At 34.7% G+C, this 20,657-nt stretch overlaps 1 protein-coding gene across 2 annotated transcripts in view; it reads left to right on the forward strand.

The window, feature by feature from the left end:
- Positions 1-16,220: 16,220 nt before the first annotated feature.
- The window catches only part of Atg13 (Autophagy-related 13), a 276,218-nt gene continuing 271,781 nt past the window's right edge, over positions 16,221-20,657 (forward strand). For both annotated transcript variants that reach the window (XM_075373349.1, XM_075373351.1), the window contains exon 1: positions 16,221-16,353. The gene's annotated coding sequence lies outside the window, so the exon portion shown is untranslated. The remainder of the gene's footprint in view (positions 16,354-20,657) is intronic.

Raw genomic sequence — 20,657 nt, forward strand, 5'->3', positions numbered from 1 at the left:
ACACAGGGGACTCCATGGATGCAATTCAAAAACGTTAAATAGAAAGGGTACTGTCAAGACACATCATATTAAAGTATTTGAATTGCTTCTCATGGGAGCTTGGGGGTGTGGGTCTTATACTGAAAAATAAATTGTCATGAGTTAAGAAAACCATTTGCTAGATTTTATTTTTCTATCTTTAAATTTTGAAAAGTTATTTAAGGATTTCCATACCTTGTTTAAACCTATAATATGTGTATGTTGAAACTTTAATCTTCATGAGGTGAATTAATTTCAATAATTATTTTTTATTTTGTAAAAGAAGTTTCTCTGATAGATCTTTTGTAACATATCCATACATAGATCCTTTCCACATATCTAAAATGTATGATTTTTACTGTATATACATTACTTGCGTAGACAATGTGAAAATTATTTTCTTATCATTGTAACTGATGCCATCGTAATCCTCATATTAAATACTGTAGAATGCAAATTAATTCAAACATGGAGAATCTTTGTTTATTTCTATGTTTTTGCAACATTACTTAATTATACCCATTCTTTAAGTTGTCTGTCTAATGTGAGGTTATTGTTCTTTGTTATTTAGCAATTTTCATGTTATAAATAGTGTTTTGTGAAAGTTTATTTAATTTTTTATTACAAAATTATATTTTCATATTATTTGTTCTGTGTGACTTGAATATAATAAAATAATGGCCATAATTCCAAGAACGCACTCTTTCTAATCATAACAGTTTGACACAGTGACAAATAGCTTCTGAGTATGATGTTGTACAAGAGACAGTCAATGCTATTTTAAAACAGTATAAAGAAATTGATTCCTTTTCACCTCAAAGAAAGGTAAATGGTCATGAAAGAAAAACTCCATCACAGGATTGATTATTAATGAGAAAAGTAAACATGATCCAAAATTTTCTACTGTGGACTTCAATTGTGAATTAGTATCCACTGGAAGAGATTTACAAGTGAGAACTGTTAGATGCAAACTTCTGGCATCTGGGCAGAAAGCATGTCAGCCAGCTAAAAAGCAGCTTTTAACATCAGCAGTGTGAAAAAAAGGCTCTTGTGGGCCAAAGCACATGGTAACTCAACCAAAGAAAACTGCAAAAATGTTATGTTTTCTGATGAGCCACATTTTTATGTTCAGGAGCAAAGCGCTCCAAACATTAGAAAAGCATCAGATGAAAATACATCACTGCTCGTGTCCAAGAATCAGTTAAACATACCCAGAAGAAATGTTTTGGGATTTTTTCACACTTGAAGGCTGTTATTCATTACTTCCAGTATATGGTATGTTGAAAAGTGATGGATATATCAAGATTGTGAAGGAAAGGATTGTGACACAACTTCAAGACAAATTCCTACAAGGTAACAGAGTATTCCAACAAGATTTAGTGCAGCAAGAAAGTGGAAAGATTTTTTGTAGAATTAAACAAAGTGCCTCTTGGTCAGACAACTCCCCTGAACCCAATTGAAAGTCTTTGGGTAATAGTAAAAAAACGACTTTCAAAAATGAATTTTACCACAAAAATTGACCTAAATAAAGCATCAGTGTGGTTTCATGATGTAGAAATCAGAAAAATGTGTAGTACACTTGAGTTGATGCCAAATTATGAATATGAAGTGATTAAGAATGAAGGAGGATGTATTAATTATTATTATATATTCACAAATTGAACAGGTATGATTTTTTTTTCTGAATAAAGTTACTTTTTTATTAAATAACATCTTTGTTCAGATTAATTTGCATCCTGCTGTCAGTATTTTTACTTGAAAATTTAAAAAATTTATTTATTCCCAGATCACACAGTACCTTAGCTGACTTTTGACAGCATTCTCTTTACATTGCTTCTCAACATTTCTTTTTATGTTTCTATCAATACCTAAAATTATTTTTCTTCAATATGCAGCTTTCTTGTGTCTTCTTACTTGGCAGAATAACTATAGTGACAAAAATTTTTAAATATTATAGATTTGTTAATTATCAAAAGCAAAAATACTTAAATAAGAACACATTCAAATTTGGTAAATTGCACACAACAAATAAAAAATGCAATGTAAATCTCTCCCAAAATATTAATTAATCAAAGGGCTGTACAAAAGTTTACTAGTTGGAAAAATAAACTAAAATATAATCATAATGGGAGAAAAAACCTTAAAATAGGTAAATAATTTATAATATTATATCATAATCATAATAATATATATCTTAATTTATAATAATATATATTATCATAAAGTAATGATCCCTGATACAAGTCCTTTTCACCATGTCTGTCTCATTCGCTTTTATTTCCAAGTAAAATTTTGATTCTTGTTCCCATTTCCTTTTAGTTACCTATAATTTTTACTCTTTTCTGGATTTTCTTTTTGCATCTTCTACTGATACTTTTAGCACTCTTTTAATCAATCCTTTCCTCTCATTTTATGTCCCATCCAGTTAGCTTTCCTATTCCGAATTGTTCTGATTAAGCTTCAAATCTCATAAATTCTTCATTACTTCTTAATTTTTTACTTCTGTTTAATCTTTTCCAGTCTGTCTCATGCTCAAATTTCAAAAGCCTTCTCCCTTTCTTTTCCTTAATGTCTGTTTTTTCATAACCATTTAGAACTGTACCCCAAACAAAATACTTGAAACTGAAGATACTTCTTCAAATCTATATCCATTTTACTACATAATAACTTTAATTTTTCTGATGCTCCCACAACCATTGCTATTCATGTTTTTATTTCATTTTCACTTCTGCAATCTTCTGTTAATATGGTACTAATAATATCTGAACTGTTTTACTTGTTCAATTCTTCCCTCTTCTATGCAGACATTCATCAGTTTATTGCCTTCTGTCCTCATTACTTTGGTTTTCCAAACATTCAGTTTGATTTCATAATCTATCATAGTGTTTTATTATTTTGAATCATTGGAAATTTTATACAATTTAATCTCCTTCCTCTTATACTAATTCCTTCATCTTTTTCCAGAGTATATTAGATCATATCTTCAACATATTTAACACGCTTGTGAAAATATGAAAAAATATATACTCATGTATGTGTTAATAAATTATAAATATATATAAATTACAAATAGTGGGAATTAGATATTTTATTTATATAAGAACATGCATAGATCTACTCAGGAATGGTATGTGTATTTTTCCATAGAAAACAAAAAAAGAAATGCTCCAGCATTTGTCTAGAAGAATCAAGCAAAACCTTGATTAGAGCAGTATCATCTCTTATATAAAAGAGAATTCCCTGATTGATTCACTGAGAAGAGCGAAGAAACCTGCATTTTCCCCCGTCCAGCCCTTCGGGGCTTCGGGAATTACAAGGTTAATGGTATGTAACTTCGGTTACTACCAATTCTTGGAAAGTGCAGGCCAAAGAAGAACGAAGAGGTCTTCGGGAGAAGAAGAGGGAGAAGATGAAGAAGAAGGAAGACCAGCCACTCGGTCTCAACAGCACGGACTGGAGTCCGGAACAGAGCCCAGCAGAGATGCGTCCTGAAGGGCAGCCATACCAGAAGCGGATGAAGAGCTTCTTTACAACCTCTCCTATTTCAAACTTACAATCAGACAAAATAACCCAGCAATTGCGACTCCTCCGGAAAAGGGGACGCATTGCTCCCTCCTTACAGGTAGTGCCCCGTTGTGGCGTATTCCTGCTAGCCTATTAAAGAGTTAGCACCGAAAGGACTTCAGTGGACGGTCTGAAGGGGAATTACGTCGGGAGGACAGGCTTTATAAGCCTAGCCTTCCGCGGTCGGCCGATGAAATGGGTTCGATAACGCTGGTTTAACAACGGAATTGGAATGCAATTAAATCCGTCCTTAAAACACTAAATTAATAAACAAAACTTGTAAAAATTAGACCCGCTATATAAAATTAACCAATTAAAAAAAAACAAGCCCGATTAGAATGATCCAGCAGCAAGGGACTCTGTCCAGGTTCTGCGATGGAGTAGGGAGTAATAGACTCCTGCCAACTTTGCATTCCATTCCATTCCGATTCACTGACATAATCAACGTACAACCAAAACTATTATAAGTAGAGACTTGAAATTTTCACGGTACCTTCATATGTTTAAGTAGGCGTGCACTAAGAAAGGATTTTGCGAAATTTTGATTTTTAAAAGGTTCAAATCGATAAAAAAAAACTAAATTTAGTGTTTTTTGTTTTTTTTAACAATAGCGCTATCTGTTGGGCGTAAAAGCAACATACGCTACACTAAATATTTTACGATTCCATTGCAATGTTTCCCATATGTGTGTCCTCTATAGACTAAAAGCTACTATTTTTTAGTAGTAGTAGCGGGGAAATATCGGAAAACCGAATCTAAAAAGGGAAAAGGAAATGGAAAGGGATTAAATGGAATAAATTGAATTAAAATTAAATAAAATAATATGGAAAGCAAATAATTGAAGATGTCAGATGCAAAAAAATTGGTTGAGATTAAAAGCGTAGGTAGAGCATAGAAAAGAAGTAATTTATTACATATGTCAAATAAATAATATTAATACATCGTGTGCGCGTGCAGTGACAGAATGAGTGTGTGAGTGCTCCAGAAGATTGCCGTTAAATTTTACATCTGTATTTTTCTGTTTAAAATAATGAAAATGTTCATAATAAATATGTGTCCGGAAAAGGCTTTGTTGTTAAATTAGGAATAACAAAGAATTTTACCATGCTTTCTGCTTAGCGGCAAAATGAACGTATACCGAAATTCATCGAAAACCACCTGTTGCATGAAGTTGTGGTTTGATACATTTTTTAACGTAAAAAATAACAAAAATAATGAGTTCCAGTAGTAGCCGATAAAATTAGTGTAAAGCAAAAAAACTTAAGAGTCGAAATACAGAATTTTTAAGTTTTCCGTAAACATAATTTTTTAAATTTACAATCAAAAAATAAAATTATTTACTAAGAGAATGTTAGATTGTGTGGGTCCGTTATGTAAGTAGTGATGAAGGATATTTTGAACAATTTATTTAATTTTAATTACTAGGAGTTCTTTTTAATGTCCATTAATATAAAAGAGAATGTCCTGACTGATTCACTGACTCATAATCAACGTACAACCAAAACTATTATGGGTAGAGACTTGTGAAATTTTCAGGATACTTTCATATCTTTAAATAGGCGTGCACTAAGAAAGGATTTTGCGAAATTTTTATTTTAAGGAGTTCAGATCGATAAAAAACTAAATTTCGTGGGTTTTTTTTAAAACCATTTTTTTTTTTAATAACAGTGCTATCTGTTGGACGTAAAAGCAACATACGCTATACTAAATATTTTACGATTCCATTGCAATGTTAGAAAAATATGTGTCCGCTATAGACTAAAAAACTACTGGACCAATTTACGCGCGGGTTAGAAGGGTGGAAGGGAAAAATCGAAAAAGGGAAGAAGGGGAAAATGAAAAACGGGTAAAAGAGAAAAAGAAAAGAGGAAGGCTGAAAGGGAAATGGGAGAAGAGGAAGGGCAAAGGTAAGTAAGGGAAAGATAAATGGGAGAAGGAAAGGGAAAGAGGAAGATAAAGGGGAAGGGAATATAGTAAAAATGGAAATGGGGAAAGAGTAGACCCCTTTCTCCTAGCACCAGAAAAACAATTCCATTATAGTTTATAAGGAAGGAAATAAAAATATCTCAAACAGCACTTTTCAGTGCTGCATTCTAAATCGGCCCTTATCAGGACCATATACATATTTAAGCGTTTGGCAGAAATTCGTTGATTATCGTATATTTCTTCTATATTTATAATAAAATTTTTTTTTACAGTTTTATCAGGATTTAATAAAAATCTAAAATAATATTCTTGATTAAATAATTTTTATTTATAAATAAGTTTGTTGTCAAAAAAATATTGCAGAGGAAGCCGTAACTGTGTTACTCTAGTAAAGTATAAAAATAAAAAATAAAACAAGAAGTTCTGGTTTGTATTTATTTAAAATAATATTACTGCATTAGATTTACATATTGTCACAGCCATAGCAAACATAAGAAATACAACAAAAAAAAACGACTAACTATATAATATGACCAAACATAAATAAAACACAGCAGTTTTAAATAATTGAAAACAAATGATATACAGAACAACTAATATATAGTGAAAATTTAAGTAAATGTCAACTCTTAATCACATTTAAGTCATGATTGTTAAATGTAATGTTGAACAAATAATTTTGTGGTACTGTGTTATTGTTAATGATCCTCAAAATTATAAGTTTCAAAAAAATTATTCAGTATGAAGATTGTAATTACCTAACTTTAAGTATAGATAAAAATGGTGTACTGTGCTTCCCAGGTAGACATAACATTGCTAATCATTTGTACCACCACCTAATTCAACATTGCTAACATGTTACACAACTGAAATGAAAAATGATGCAGAGAATGTTAAAGAATTTCTTGCTGTATCTGATGAGAAATCTCATTTAATTCAATATGAACTTAAAGATTTAGTTCGCAATTTAAAGTTATCAAAGCAGCAAGCTGAACTTCTGAGGTCTAGACTGCAACAGTGGAAACTATTAGCGGAAAAAACAAAAGTTATTACATTTAAAACATAAATAAAACTCTTTCAACTTATTTTACTATGAAAAATTAATTTTGCGTTTGTATTGATGTTTATGGCCTGATGAAAAAGCTTAGAATTCAGCATATTCTTGAAGAATGGTGTCTTTTTATTGACTCTTCTAAAATTAGCATGAAAGCAGTTTTATTGCATAATGGTAACAAACAATCATCGATTCCATTGGCTCATGAAGTTGTCATGAAAGAAACATATGAAACTATGGCATCAATATTAAAAGCAATAAGATACAAAGAACATAAGTGGCAAGTTTGCAGTGATCTGAAAGTTGTTGCATTACTTTTTGGTTTACAAGGTGGTTTTATGAAATATTGTTATTTTCTTTGTCTTTGGGGTAGTTGTGATACAAAAAGTCATTACCAAGTAAAGAACTGGCCATTGTGGTAGGTGAAAAAAATGTAAAGCATTTATTATTAGTTGAATGAGGTAAAATCATACTGCTGCCACTTCATATAAAACTCGGACTCATGAAAAATTTTGTAAAGGCACCAGACAAAGATGGACTAGGATGTAATCATTTAAAAATAAGTCTTCCTAAACTGAACAATGGTAAGCTGAAGGAGGGTATATTTATCGGTCTGCAAATCAAGAAACTGCTTAAGGACAGAACTTTTGACAACAAACTTGGCGAATGTGAACTAGCTGCATGAAAGTCTTCAAAGATGTTGGTGGTTTTTTAGGCAACAGAAATGATGAAAACTATGTTTTTTTGGTCAATAAACTGTTACAAAACTACAAATGTTTAGGATGTCATTAAAAATTCATTTCCTTCACTCCCACCTAGACTTTGTTCCTGAAAATTTGGGCTCTGTAAGCGATGAGCAAGGAGACAATTTCCATCAGGATATGCTGACCATAGAGCATTGGTACCAAGGAAGATGGGATACTGGAATGATGGGTGACTATTGTTGGTTTTTATTTAGAGAAACTGATCAAACATCGTACAAGTGAAAAGGGTTGTCAGCATATTTTAAAAATTAAAGGCAAGACAATTCCATGATTTAAACTTTTAAAAACTGTTATTTTAAAGACATTTCCAATGATGTAGACCTTTAGAAACTACTATTCTAAAATTGTATTAATGTATTTCAATTTATCTGTATTGGAATAAATAAAAATTTAGTTGATTTAAACAAATTTAAAATGTATACACATAAATATAATTTCTTTTTTAAGTATTGATTTCACAGTGGTTATGCATTATTGGTAAATAATAGCGTATGTATCTAAAAAAAAGACGCATTACATAAATTCTGATAATAGTTCTGAATTCAGCATCCCTCCTTTTTTTCTGTTTAGCCTCTGGGAATTACCATCAGGTATTACTTCAGAGGATGATATGTATGAGTGTAAGTGTAGTATAGTCTTGTACAGTCTCAGTTCAACCATTTCTGAGATGTGTGGTAACCCAACCACCAAAGAACATTAAAAGCCAAAGGGGAAGAGTACCAGCCGAGAGAAGCTGCAAAGACGGTGGTCATACGCAAAGAAGGGCTGTCATACGCTCAGCTTTTACGGGAGGTCAAGGCTGGGACGGCTGGCGAAATAGCAGAGGCTGTGATTTCGGCCAGGAAATGCAGGGGAGATGGACTGGAGTTAAAAATAAGGAATGGAGCGGGGGAGGCGCAGGCTGTCTCTGAAAAGGTTGCCAGTAGTGTCCAGGGGGTGAGAATTACGCCGGGCGGAAAGAAGGATAAGCCGGTGGCAATACACATCAAGAGCCTGGACTGTGAGGTATCCGCGAAAGAAGCACTCCAGGCGGTGCAGGAAGCTCTTCCAGCGACTACGTCAGAGATAAAGGTGACGTCTGTACGCCCGGCGTATGGACATGCACAAAATGTGACGGTGGTGCTTCCTAAGCACGCTGCGGATCAGCTAGTGGACGACTGAGAGTGGGCTGGCAGTCGTGCAGGATGCTCCTGTTGGAGGACGACCCTAAGTGTTTCCGGTGTTGGGAAAGAGGGCACCTAGCGGCGGCATGCAAAGGGCCAGACCGCTCGAAGATGTGCTACAATTGTGGAGGGAGGGGAGGGGCACTTCCGTCGCGACTGAAAGGAACAAGCCAAGTGTTCCTTGCAGATGACGCTAATAAGAGTGGGAGGCAGCTGTCAACAAGGAGGCCGATATAATATTGATATCAGAGCCAAATGGAGGGGTGGTCAGGGGGCGAGACTAGTTGGTAGAACCCAGCGAGGATGCGGAGCTCAACGACTTGTCGGGCAGGTATGCGCTATCTGACCAGCGGACGGAAGCAGGATTTGTTCGCACTAAGGTGGGGGAGATCCTCGTGTATTGTTGCTACATCTCCCGCAACTCGTCGGGGGATGACTTCACGGCGTTTCTGGACGCGTTGGGAGAGGATGTTCGGTGGATGGGCATACCTGCCCTGCTGATCGGCGACTTCAACGCCAAGCACGCTGGGGTGGGTGGAGATGTCACGGATAAGCGAGGGGAGGCCCTTGCAGAGCTTACCTCCTCACTCAATCTGGTCAGCCTCAATGATGACACCCCTACCTTCTGGAGAGGAGAACGAGGGTCGGTCCTTGACCACTCATACGCTTCAGAAACGGTGGCTTCACTTGTACAGGAGTGCGTAGTGCTGGCAGATGACTTAGGGAGCGACCACAGGGAATTGTGGGTAGAGTTGAGTGCCCCACTTCCAGCCAGAAGGCAAGCGACGTGGTACGTTGACAGAGTACATCTCGAGGAGCTGAAGGGGAGGCTCACGAAAGTATTCAATGAGGATCGTAGGCGGGACCCTGAGGAACTGGATGCAGGAGGCCTGCCACCTTGAACTTCAAGAAGCAAGACGCCCCAAGAAGAAGGTTTATTGGTGGACCGCTGAAGTCAGGGAAGTAAGGGCGGACGTGCAATGGGCACGTCGCCGTCTACAGAGGAGTAGGGCGCTGGATAGAAATGACGTAGAAGAGCTGACCCAACAGTTCCGAGAGTCTAGGAAAAAGCTGAGGCGAGAGATTTGGAGAGCGAAGAGTGAGTCGTGGAAGCGTCTCCTTGACCAGCTGCAAAAAGATGCTTGGAAACAAGCGTATAAGCTTGTTACTTAAAAGCTGGGAAGGAGACTGCCAGTCATCCCAGGAAAGTAAATCGACGGAATAGTGGAATTACTCTTCCCCAGACCGGCCGTCGGGTGGCAGACGACGCCAATAGGAGAGCCAAGGCGAATCTCACTTCAGGAGCTGGAGGGAGCAGCGGCAGCGCTCAACCTCAAGAAAAGTCCGGGACCGGATAGAATTCCAGGGGAGGTGGCCAAGATGGTGGTGGGGGCATTCCCGTGGACGGTGCTGGACTGTTTTAACCAGGCCTTCACGCGGGGTGCTTTCCCATCATGCTGGAAGAAGGTACGCTTGGTACTTCTACCCAAGCCGGGAAGGAATCCAGACCAGCCAGGATCTTTCCGTGCAGTGTGCTTACTCAGTACACTGGGCAAAATGTATGAACGTGTCGTGGAAACCCGGCTCTTGGCAGAGGTACAGGAGCAAGTGGGACTCTCCCCTCGTCAATTTGGATTCCGGAAGGGCATGTCAGCGGTCCACGCAATTTGTGAGGTGATGTACTCTGTCGACGCAGCAGCAAATGGTCGGCGGACAAGAGCGATTCCGGCCTTGATACTGTTGGATGTCCGGAACGCCCAACAGCCTGCTATGGGAGGTCATCGGGCAGGTGTTGAGGGCGAAAGGAGTCTCCGGACAACTTCAAGCGATCATTAGTAACTACTTAAGTGACAGGGAAGTGTGCACGTTCACGGATACTGGCGAACGGGTGTTTCAGATGCAAGCGTGGGTCCCGCAAGGATCTGTGCTGGGCCCTCTCTTGTGGAACATCACATATGATGGAGTTCTTTGCCAGGCTTATCCGGAGGGGGTTGAAGTCTTCGGATTCGCCGACGATCCGTACTGATCAAAGGCCTTACTGATCAAAGGAAGGGATGAGAGGCAAATGAAGCCAAGGGAAACACTGCCTTGGCAATGGTGCACCATTGGATGGTGACTCACGGTCTGCAAATAGCACCAGAAAAGTCGAAGGCGCTGGTGCTTGCAGGTCGACGCCAGCTAAGGGAGATGCGCTTCACCATCGATGGTGCAGAGATAAGCCAAGTCTCGAAAGCCAAATACCTCGGGGTCTGGATGGACAAGCGCCGTTCATTCGGACCTCATGTAGAGGAAGTAATAAAGAAGGCAGAACAACAGCTGAGGGTTATCTCGAGGCTAATGGCGAACACAGTAGGGCCACGAGAGAAACGTCGACGAGTCATAGCTGCAACCATGACATCAGTCCTATTGTATGCGGCCCCTGCATGGAAAAGGGCAGTGGCGGTTCAGAAGTACAGGAGGAAGCTGGAGGCCACTCATAGGAGGCTGCTTCTGCGGGTGACATGTGCCTACAGGACAGTCTCCTATGACGCGATCTGCGATATTGCGGGAACGCCAACAATCAATAGACCTATTGGTTGAGGAACGATGCTTGCGGTTTGAAGGTGTAAACAAAGAGAATGCAAGGGCGCAGATCGTGGCCATCTGGCAGCGACGGTGGGAGGCGAGCCAGATAGGCCGGTGGACTATGCGTCTGATTCCGGATGTGAGTGCTTGGGTGGGACGTAAGCACGGTGAAGTTGGATACTGTCTCACTCAACTACTTTCGGGCCATGGGAACTCTGGTAGCTATCTGCATCGCTTCAGGAGAAGGAGAACGGCGGGTTGCAGGTACTGTGCGACAGCTGACACAGCCGAACACACCTGGTTCGACTGTGTTAGGTGGGAGAACGAGAGACGTCAGATTCCGGTGGCCATAACACCAGATAACGTCGTCAGACACATGCTCCAGAGTGAAAATGGATGGAGGGAGGTAGAGAGAGTGGCTCGTCTCGTACTAACAGCGAAGAGGCAGTAGGAACCCCCTTGACGTGCACACGGCCCTCGATGTCAAAAGAGGCGTCGAAATGTGTTTTATTTTTGTAGTTGTTACTGTACTTTGCTAGGTTAGGAATTTATGACTGTACTATGTGTCTTTGTTCATGTTTGTTGGATTATGCTGCCAGATATACCAATGGACATGGAGTGGGGGGATATTTTGTGCGGTGCTCTACCGCTGACGCCAAGGGAGACATGGCCCAACAAGTAATGAGGGGTCATGGGAATGCGTGGGGGATTGAGGACAGGTACAAGTCCATCTTGATGCGTGTAGGGGCCAGGGAGGCAGCCTCTATGCCTAGGGTGTTCGGGTGTACTCACGCGCAAGAGTGGGTGGGTCGGAGCTCACCGATGATGGCATGGGAGACCCTCGAGGTGTGCATGGGGGGATGGGCAAACAAAATGTGTGTCTTGATCAGGTACAATAGGGACTGGAAGGGTGCTCTCCTGCGGAAAAAAATTCTGATCACCGGAAGAGGTGATTAGTATGTTTTTGAGGAGGCATGGGATGTCCGAGTTCGGACGAGCTAGGGAGGGCAGACTGCGCTGCCATGAAACTCTGAGGTGACTGTGTTAAGCTTTTTAGCGTGGGCTGGTCGTCTTGGGGGAATTTAAAAAAAATAAATAAATAAAAAAAAAAACCACCAAAGTACACCAGTATCCACGATCTAGTATTCAAATTCGTATAAAAGTAACTGCCTTTACTAGAACTTGAACGCTGGAACTCTCGACTTACAAATTTGCTGATATGCGAAGACATGTTCACCACTAGACCAACTCGGTGGGTTGAATTCAGCATCCCAACTTTTTTGACTACACCCTTTTTTGACTAGTGAAGTCATTCATAGAAAATTTGAAAGAGCTATTTATTACTTATAATGTATCTTTCTCGTAACTGCATATTAATTCGTATGTCTCAATATTAGTACCACGAAGTCAGGGATGAAGTGAATGAAAATTACTTATTGATCAGTAAAATAATTATGGAAAAGTAAATGCTCATTAAAGTGAATACAATTTCCAGTTTAGTAAAAGTAAATATTCCTTTAAAAAGAAAATAATACTGTTCCACTAAACTGTTTTGATGTAGCAGTCTAGTATTTATATGTAGTTTTCTGTACTTCACCTGTTTATTAGGTAATCACGTTTCTCAGTGGCATGGTGACCACATGTCTAGTAAACTTGAAGCTTACTTTAGAACACTAATTCTAAAATAACCCTTGAATTAATTAATTACTTTGGAGTTAGGCTTAACAGAATTCAATTACAGGGACCCATCTTTATTTCAGGATAGTGATTTTACATTCTTGTTAGTGTAAGAGCATCATTTTCTCTGATCAATCATTTTTATGATTTGCCCTTCATCTATCAGGCTGTGATACTCTTCAGCTACCTGAGCAATATTTGAACAAGTGTACTAAGTCAATCTGCGATATTTTCTTTTTGATTCTTACTAATGTCTACCACATTGTCATAAAGCTTATTTTTATTTGTTCAAACATTTTTTCAATAACTGTATTCTTTTGCATGTTATTTATTGAATAATTATTTTTCCCTGTTGCAAGGATTCTTGAAAGACACTAATAACCACAGTCTCATTCTGTAACTGCTGTCTCCTAAAAGATAAACAGCACCATTAAATCTTTTCATTACCTCCGAAACACTACTAATGAAATAGTCATGAGTAATATAATCTTTTTTTTTTATTTTCTCCATGAATCAGGTCCATATTTCTTCTTCATTATAGCATTTAAAATTTACTGATATTATAACATTTTTAATAAAATTCCTGAAACTGCTTGCTGAAGATTGTTAAACATATTGAGATCTATTTTTTTGGTTTAATTCTTAAATTTAATAATATCGATTTTGATTTTTGGGTAGTCAGTCAGTTTGAAGATCGTGCTCATGTCATCATACGTATTTTGATATGGCAGAGTTTGTGTAACAGTACAGTAGTCGACAAAACAAATGAATAACCAGACCACTATATGTAAGTATGCATACACAAGCACAAACACACACACCATTACTTTAAAAAATACAACTGGAAGTTCTGCATTTATTGTATTAGAAAGTAGATGATTCGAAGAATATATATTACAATGGAACATTGAAATTTGTGTAACTTGAAGAGTGTTAAGAGAGAACAGAGTGCAAGTGGGTGAAGCTGAGTTTAATAACCCAGTTTCCATAGATTACCAAAGTTAAAATAAGTATCTGTGTTTTTATTTTTCTGGTTATATAATTGTACTAAGTAGCTATATAATATACTATATAAGGGAATGTTCGCTAACTGGGTCAAATCTTGCATTTCAAGATGTTTACAGATCTTGATGTTTCAAGATCCTCTCTACCCAAAAAATAAAATATGGTGATATAGTTTTTGTATGATATCTCCATACTGGATGAACTGATTAGGATTAAATTAGGCAATATGATTTTTATATATAGAGAACATTAATTGCATTTAAATTTAGTCACAATTGGTCAAGGCAGCAGGACCCCTGTGGGTCCCATACTTCAGAATTATATTATGTAATACTTTACTTGTATGCTTGCATACTTTAATGTTGCCCTTAATTTTCCTCTTAAGTAATAGTCAGATGAGGGTGAGCTCTCATAGCTGGAACATACTTTCTCAGCCAAGCCAGGAAAGTTACATAACTATTTGCCAGTTCCTTTTTTTGTTAAAGAAAAGTAATTCTTTGTAGCCATAGATTTAAACTATTGTACTGAAATATTTATTAAAAAAGATAGGTTATATTTTTTAAATATGTTTATGCTTAATTATGAAACCATTTTTTTTTTTTTTTTAATTTATCCACATAAAGTTAGATTAGATCAAGTTATTTCCTTGTTTGTTGTTCTTTCCTTGTCTTTCCTCTTTTCTTCCGACATTTTGGATCCCTTTTTGGCAGAGACTTTCCTGAAATCTTAGGTCTTCATTTCTCTAATCGTTCTGATTGTTTGATTTTGGTCAGTGAAGTTATTTTAATTATTCTGCAGCTCTTTCATGGCTTTTTGAGTATGTATGAACCACTTTGTCTTGGTTCTTCTGTTAATGAAGAAATCAAAAATCTGTTTAGTTACTTTTTTTTGGTTCATCTTTATGATGTGGCAGGAAAAATAAATCTTTATTCCAGAAGCTTAATCTTCTTTCATCACAGTGTCAAAAGTTTCTGATTTCCTATACAGTTCTTTGTTTGTTATCAGTTTTTCTTACATCATTTTGGAATCTTGACTGAGGATTTTTCTGATTATTCTTCTTTCTTTTGTTTCCAGTTTGTTTTTGTTGTTTAGTGTTAGCGTTTCTGCTGCACACAGAACTTTTGGTTTTATTACTGTTCTGTATAATAAAAAAAAAAGTTACAAAGGTACCCTGTAGTGTTAGTGAAAAAATATTTTTATATTGCGTAAAAGATGTTAAATGGTGCTCAACTGTGCTCTAGAAAAAGTAATCAGAGAATGAAACCAGAGACTGAATGAAAACAATCTTTTTTTTCAGATGCGTTCCAACTTATCCATTCTCCTTGATACTTGAAGTCTAAGTCTTCAGTCTTCAGTCTTCAGTGGTTGTTTATTTCAAGATAGTGTGGTGCATCTTTTATGTTGGTTATTATTTTGCTTTTTTCAAATCAAATTTTCAATCTAATCTTGGCCACTTGAGTTTGCAATTCCCAGATTTGCAGTTTGGGTTCTTCCTAAACAGAGAACAGTAGTGATATGTGCAGAGGCTAGGCCAATTACATTTCATACCATTTGACCTTATTTTGATTCTGCTGTTTTCATTCAGTTTTTAGTTTCATTCTCTTATTACTTTTTCTAGAGCATGGTTGAAGATCATTAATCTTAATTATGTAATATTAAAATATTCTTTTAGTAAAACTACTTTTATGCAAAAGTAAAGAAATACCTTTATAATTTTGTTTTTAATATTCATCCAATTTACAAATTTCTTTGATTTCTATAAAGTAATTATTTTCATTATCTGCTTTTGAATGGTTAGTGCAATTTTTTATTTATTTTTGTGGTTGTTTTGATTTGTCTGTAAAAACGTTTTAATCAAATTGATGTCTATGAAAATGACCTTAATATACCAAACTGATTATGTCTCTTTGTTAAAGCATGTGGCTTACTATATATGAATGTAGTGCTTTTATTTACATCTAATAAAATAAAACCAACATTCATATTTCATCTTAATTTATATTCTCTCTTACCAATCTGAGATTGAAATAAAAGAAAACGTTAAGAATGCAAAGGACAGGGTTTTTATTATTTATTAAACAAACAGATGTAAAAACTTGTTACAAATTTTTTTTTTCAGCAAGACCATTAAAAGAAGATACTAAAAAAGTGCTTATAACTATTATTAACAATGCAATCTGTTCAACTAGTGAACAATAAGCAATTCCCCTCCCTCCTAGCCAATGATGATTGTAAGCCCCCACATCTAATAATGTAAATATTTTTGTTTAAATGTATAAATTAGTTTAGTTAAAAAAATAAATAGTATTGTTATTTTTAAATTCGATGATAATTTGATAAGTTTATTTTATTTTAAGCCAAATGTGTAACATTTGACACAATACTTTTTTGGGGAATTATGAAGCATTATTATTAAAGATGTACTAATAACGGATTTGTGACAGTTTCGCGGTCTTTTCATGAAGTACGCGCCCTGCAGCCACGTCGGTTTATAGAGATTGGTTAGAGTAAAAGGATCGTAACAATTGTGACGTAAAGTAAGATGGCGGAAAGTGAAATTCCGGCAGTATTGGTTGCAGTTAATTTTGTGTTGTCATTGGAGATTAATCTGTTGCTGGTGAGCGACTCACTTTTCATTTCTATTTTAATTAAATGTTTTTATTTCGTTCCTGTATCAGTAACATGTTACATCTTGATTCTAAGAAAATCTTATAGTTACAAGTACCGAATTATTTAGTAGTCACGCCTCCCGGTTTGTCAGTACGATAAAATTTTAAAAATGCACTAGGGTGGGGCACATGGTCATTGATAATTTCAATGAGATTTGTGTTATTTTAACATTATTATTCCTTTGATCTGGTCCTTATCCTTCCTAGCAGCATATTTTAACAAAATCTGAGAGAAAAACATGTGTCTTTCTGTTATGTATTAATTTTATCAATCTTGGCCTACCACAAGATTGGTGTGAGATCATGTCATATTTCAAGGTTGCATTAGGTATACCAAATTAAAAGTTGTTCGTATTATATGTATCTTGATTTTTGAATTTCCATTCATAAATAATAATGAAAAGTTATGTTCATTCTTGCATGAAAGTAGGTAAGAATTCCATGTGTTATCTGTACATACGTTAGTTCGTTTCCTACAACCTTATCGGATGCAGTTTTCCGTTACAAAACTAGTATTTATTTTTAATAAAAAAAAGTCAAAGATTTTAACTATTTGTTGAGTAATTTTTAATTAAATTTGACATTAAATTTTCAATTTAACTCTTAAATTTATTTCTTTTGCAGCTTGACAAGTATGAAAATTGACTGATTAAACCCTGCTGTTAATATGCATATGATTTTCCGCTTTCTGCATATGCATACCGCCCGGTTTTATACATAACGTATAAAGTTACGCTGTAGCTGATAATTATGTTAATATTGGGATTTCTGATTTTTTTCTAGGCAAAGATACATTGGGTTTGAAAGTTCTGCAGTTCCAGTCATGTGTTAATACGTTTTCATTTATTATGTTAAATTTCTGATTTCACAAGTCTAGTTTTATATTATAAAGATAGAACAGAATCTTTCAATTCTGTTTTCATTCAAATATTGATAGAAACATTTGCAGTATTATAGTTACATTTGATTGTATCATGGAGGTTGCTTTTTAAGAGGTTATTTTTATTCTATTCTCAGGCGTTTTGTGTAGCTTAGAGAAAGTGATAGATTAGGTTATGTATATTTTTCTGAATGTTTGAATACTTAAGAACTATTAATATAAGAAGTAAAACTATACAAATTAATTCAAATAGTAACACCAATTATTACTTCAGCATAGTATTACTTCAGATAGTAACTACTTAGGTTGTTTTAATTTTACGTTTACAAAAATTATTGTTAATTATTTTGAGGAATTTTAGTTTTAATACATATTTATTTATGGATTGATACATTTTATTTTAATGCAGTTGCTTTTCATTTGAATTGCAACATAACCCATTAGGCTACTGTTTGTTTTGTTTTCACTTGAAGTATGGAGTATTGTTTGTTGAGTGCACATAAATATTAGAGTTGAGATTATTAAACATAATCTTTTTTCTCTTTTTTTGAAGTATGATCAATGTATATGCTTGAGGTTAATTTGATGATTTGATTTAATACTTTGAGGGTTTGTTGTTGGTAGCAATTGAATTACTATCCACATGATAGCTCTGCTGATGCACCTGATCTTGATTACACTTCATTTACATTCATACATATCATCCTCATTCGTCCTCTGAAGTAATACCTTACTATGGTTCCAGAGGCTAAACAGAAAAAGAAGAAAAAAGTTTTCTTTTGTTATCTTCATATACCACTAGCCTGTGTTAATCATATAAATAAAATGTTATTACTACTGTTTTATTATGTTTAACCCATTTTCTGTCATGTTTCATTACTTTTTATATGTTATATTTTTATTTGTGATCATACTATTTATTTTCAAACTGAATTTCCTGAAGCTTAACCCTTAATATAGAATATGTTTTATAACAAATATTTAGTTCGTTCCAAAAGAATAATAATTGTAGAAATGTTAAAAACATTTTTATTTTCTCCCTAGATTGTTTTCTATTACTTATTTGAAATGCATGTTGAAAAGCAATACAAGCAGCTTCTTCCTCTCTTAATTTTTTACAATAACCTGATTATTGTACAGATTATGAAGGATTTGATTTTTCTTTGAAGGAAAATTTGTACTGAATACTGACAGTCATTGTAGGCTAAGTTGGGGATTCTAGGGTCAGTTCCTTAGAAAGGCACCTTTTTTTCTCTTTTCTGTTTAGTTTCTGGAACCACTGTAAGGTATTACTTTAGAGGATGATATGTATGAATGTAAATGAAGGGTAGTTTTGTACAGTCTCAGCTTGACCATTCCTCCTGAGGTGTGTGGTTAATTGAAACCCAACCACCAAAGAACACCAGTATCCACATTCTAATATTCAAATCTGTATAAAAGTAATTACTTTACTAGGATTTGAACCTTAGAACTTTCGACTTCTAAATCAGCTTATTTGTGATGAGTTCACCACAACCCAGTGGGGTCTTAGAAAGGCACCTACACAAACCTAACCTACCAAAATTGTTCCGTGAACTATATTATTAAATCTTACAAACTAATTTTTTAATATAGTATTGTGTGATTTCCTTAATATAAAATTAGGTTAACTATGGGGAAATCAATTTGTTTAATTTAAGCAGTTAAATAACACGAACAATTGGGTACTAATTACTAATCGCTTGTGTTATATTGCTTTTTATACCAGAATAAAAAGCATTACTATTGTATTAAAGTATAATGAGACATAGGTTGATTAATATAATAGATTTATGTTATTATTGTGTTTATTAACAGTCAATCGCATTAATAGGAATGTAACAGTACTTTTTAATTAATATTTTTATTTGAAATAAAAGTTTTTAGTTGTTTTTGTAGGTGTAATAAAAATTGTATTTATTTATGTATGCTTATACATAAAGGGATGTAAAGGATGATACAAGGTCTTGAACGAAGTGTAAAGTTCATTTTTCAAATTATTCATTGTGTAGGCATGTGTTGATAATCATTTATTAGTAGGACGGAGATAATTTCATATTTCTATTATTATTATTAAATGCATGATTCATGTTATGTTACTTATATATGACCATGTTGCATATATATATATATATATATATTTTTTTTTTTTTTTTTTTTTTTAAAGAAATGCTGTAATTTCCTTGACTTTTATTTATACTATTGTTATTATTTGTTTAATTTACATTTTTTATACTTTATTTCATTAGTTTTTAATGTAAAATTAAATTCTTAAATTAGGTGTTATTTACAAATTACATCATAAACACTTGAAATTTTATTATTTTGAATAAAACGCCCATTTGAAACATTTATTATTTTAAGAATTTAATATTTTTGACGAAAAAGAAATATCTATACAAGAGATAAAAATTGATTTTAATGCATTTTTATCTCAAATTTTAAATGAATTATAAATTTATAATCCAAGTAATGTATGGACATTTATAAACTTGTTTTAGTTATTTCTTCATAGAAAAGTAATGAAGGAACTGTCATTTATTTCTGTTAACATGAAGTGAAATTTCTGGGTGTTTTATTTGATGACCGATTCTGTTGGGTTGAAAAATTTTTGTTTAGCAACAGAATCATTGTCTTGCTTTGAAAGCACCTTAATAAAATGGTCAGCTTGTTACCATTATTGAATATTTTTTATGCTTATTTAAATTCCAATAGGAAAGAATTTGATTTCTTGGGGCTTCATCAAAAAGTCTGAACTAGTATTCAAGTTAGAAAAAAAAAGGTTTCAGACTTTCATGGTTTGCTGCCCATAAATGAATCATGTAGACCGATATTAGGAAATTAAAAATATTTAATTTTTCCATCTGCTTATATGTAAGAATCTACAAGCTTTGATAAAAAAGAAAATAATTACTTATTGTTAAAAAATAACAATGTATTCCTCTACAAACCTGATTACAAAACTGTTTTCGTGCTATTCAACAAATTACTTAAGTATGAGAAAGGGCTTCTGTTGCTATTTTTACAATGCAATTAAATGATTTTTCTTTTACAGGAACATTTTTAAAAATAATATTAATTAAAATTTTCTAAAAGTCTTTCAATGTATACATTAATATGTGCTCAAATAATTTCATTAATGCCTTCTGAATTGTGAATTATTTTGTAATAGTTTTTTTATATTTTGTATTTTCATGCATTTACCTTCACAACATTTCATTTGTTTATATTTTAAATAATCGCTGTAGAAGTTTAATTACAGCTCTCTTTTATCTATAGTTAATATTGAATTTTATGATGCTGCTCTGCCATGTTTTCTTGTCCTGATCAAGGTGTCTTGATCCATGTAGGCAG

This window comes from Lycorma delicatula, chromosome 8, assembly GCF_047948215.1.
Source record: "Lycorma delicatula isolate Av1 chromosome 8, ASM4794821v1, whole genome shotgun sequence".
Classification (NCBI taxonomy): Eukaryota; Metazoa; Arthropoda; class Insecta; order Hemiptera; family Fulgoridae; genus Lycorma; species Lycorma delicatula.